Consider the following 2,909-nt stretch of genomic DNA (forward strand, 5'->3'; position numbering starts at 1 on the left):
GTCAAAGCTATTATTATAAGCAATAAGCAAAATGAAGCTGATGTATGGATTGTACTCGGCAGGGAGACGTCCACTTTTTCTTCTGTCTATATGGAGTGCCAGTGAAATTTGTGGGAGCCAGGCTAGAGCGAGATGAGCAACATTCTGAACAGCAGCAGGTGGTCCAGGCCCTGGTTTGAGCAGAGTGCCAGCCCAAGCAAGAGGAGGGCTTGTGGTGGGAATGCTGAGAAGGAGAGGCACAGAGAAAAGGATGGAGGTTGGGAATGGCGTCCCGCTTTCGTCTGTCCCTGGTGATGGACACTGTTGGGCCTAGGTTGCTGCCACCTTGCAGCATCTTCCTGGCTATCAAAGGAGGAAACAGGCTGGGTACTGGGACTGGCAGCGAGAGTGTCTAGACGCTGCCTCCCTGGTGCACGGATGCGAGAAATAACTCACAGCTGCTTCCTGGCTTGGTTGTGCTGACAATCAAGAGGAGAGATGATGGCGACAGAGGTAAGAGCAAGGGATTGGCACTAACTTTTGTACTCCCTCATTAAAGCACAAACAGTCATCTGATAAATGCACAGCACTGTATTTTCTAAATGCTAGATCCCAAAATTGCGTAAACTGGTAAATGTTTGCATGGAGAATGGGGAGGGGTGTCAGGGCATCTTGAAATGCTTTCCTCGAGCCCCTTAGCCTTTCTATTAGATTATGAACAGCCTTTAACACAACTCTGTGTAAAATAGATTGTTATATTGCATGCCATTATAGTGCTTTAGACAGAGTCCATCTTTTGGCATTGATTTCTGACAATGGAAACTGGCGCTCAGGATGGAGCTGACCCTGAAACCTTGGAGTGTCCTTTCCTGCCCCTTGAGGCTGGTGCAGAAAGATCTTAGCCAGATGTGGCTCCAAGTCACAAGCCTGGAGGGGGGCGTTTGTGGGCAGGGGCAATGGAGTATCCTAGAAGTATCCTGGTGGCGCCTCCTCCTCCTCCCAAGGCTGACTATGCAGACAACAGAAATGGGCAAAGTGAGTTGCAGGACAGAAGTAGAACAGAGGCAGCCTTCACTTCTGTGTACCTCCCACGATGCACAGTATGACAATGGTGATCACTTTGATTTCTATGCCGCCCAATGGCCAAAGTTCTTGGGTGGTTAACAGCAGTTTGCAAAATACAACAGAAATACAATAGAACAAAACATATAACAATAAAAACAACATAAAGTACTCTATTAAATTTAAAGGCCATAATTTAAGACCTAATTTTAAGCTGCCACAAATTCTGCAGTCAAGTTCCCCACATTAGGGGAAATGGCAGGGGGCAGCACAGCTGGAGTGCAATGGATGAACTTCACCCCCTTTCTGCTCAAGGTCTCATGCCCGACCGGAAAGGATGCCTGCCATCTCCCAGGTTTGGAGGGATGTGTTGTTCCTATGGTTGTCTTCAACCTATGATGACCCTATGAATGAAAACCCTCCAGAATCTGCTGTCCATCCAGCTCTTCCAAATTCAAGGATGTAGCTTCTTTATGGATTCAATCCATTCCTAGTGTGATTGTCTTTCCCAAGGTGTCTTCCCTTCTCATGATGCGTCCAAAGCAGGGCAGCCTCAGTTCTGTCACTTTTGCTTCTAGGGCACACCCTGGCTTGATTTGATCCAGGAACCACTTGTTTCTCATTCTATCAGTCCAGGGTTTTGGCAAAGCTCTCCTCCAGAACCGAGTTTTGAACACACCAATTTTCTTCCTGCCAGCTTTCTTCGCTGGCCAGCTTTCACATCCATACATTGTGCTTGGGAATACAATAGTTTGGGTGATCTTGACCCTAGTTTCCAGCAAAACATCCTTATATGTGATGATCTTTTTTAATTCTTTCACTGCTGCCCTTCCAGTCTGACTGGTAAACCATGATTAATAAGAAAAAAACCCTGCAAGCCACAGTAGCCATGCAAGGCTGCTTGCTATGCTCTGTGAACCCAGCCAGTATGTGCCAGTCTGACAACTGAGTACCAATGGATTGGCGCTGGGCCCCCAGCCCAGTCTCAAGGCAGGGAAACATTTAGACTGCTGCAGGAGCCCAGCAGGACTTTGGGAATGCGGGAGTGTTCCGATCGCAGAGAAGTCCAACAAAATAATACATGAAGAAGCCCTCCTGTACCCTAGGAAGCTGCTTTAGAGTTCATAGCATGGATTAACATAAATGTGAACCATGAGCCTATTGGTTTACTGCCTGGTATTATAAGCCACAAGATTAAAACTGTGGCTCAAGGGCCTGGTCTGGGTAAGGCTATCGGTTACGCCATGATGAGGCAGCTCATCGTACCTCTAAGCTGATGGGTGCCTTAGACAGGGGAGCGCAAGGGGGAAAGGCTGGCATAAAGCAGTCCGAGTTATAGTAACTGAAGGCATGGCAAGGGTTAAAAAAAATGTAGACGGGGGATTTAAGGGTGCCCGGTGCCTTTTGACCTCACCCAGCTGTGTTCAAGCCTTTTCTCATATGCCACCTGTAAAAGATTATTTTCTTCCATTTTCCAGAGCAGTGATTTCTTAGCACTGGCAAAACCACAGTATAACTCGCTCCCCAGAGAGGCCCAGGAATGCTCCTTTCCTTTCAGGGGTTAGAGAAAGACATTTTGTTGCTAACAAGCTTTTCTGTGAATTATCAGCAGTACTTTCTTTTGGCTGGTACCGGTCATAACATGGTTATTTATTTGAAAGTTATATAGTGTGTTAAACGGTGATAATTCTCATGCTTTATTAATTTGGAAGCTGTAAGCTGTTGTACGTGTGCTGTCAAAAGATGGCAAATTAAAGTTTTAGAAATAAACCAACCGCATGACTCCTCCACCGGTCAGAATGTCAAGAGTCCCCACTGGGCAAGGGCTCTGCCTTCAGCTGGAATCCTTCCTGCTCAACCTTGCTGAG

General features: G+C 46.8%; 1 pseudogene; it reads right to left on the reverse strand.

Moving 5' to 3' along the window:
- Positions 1-1,230: 1,230 nt before the first annotated feature.
- Positions 1,231-1,380, reverse strand: LOC123034626 (annotated as a pseudogene).
- Positions 1,381-2,909: the final 1,529 nt, after the last annotated feature.

The sequence above is a fragment of the Varanus komodoensis genome, unplaced genomic scaffold (assembly GCF_004798865.1).
Source record: "Varanus komodoensis strain SLA01 unplaced genomic scaffold, ASM479886v1 scaffold6_4, whole genome shotgun sequence".
Lineage (NCBI taxonomy): Eukaryota > Metazoa > Chordata > Lepidosauria > Squamata > Varanidae > Varanus > Varanus komodoensis.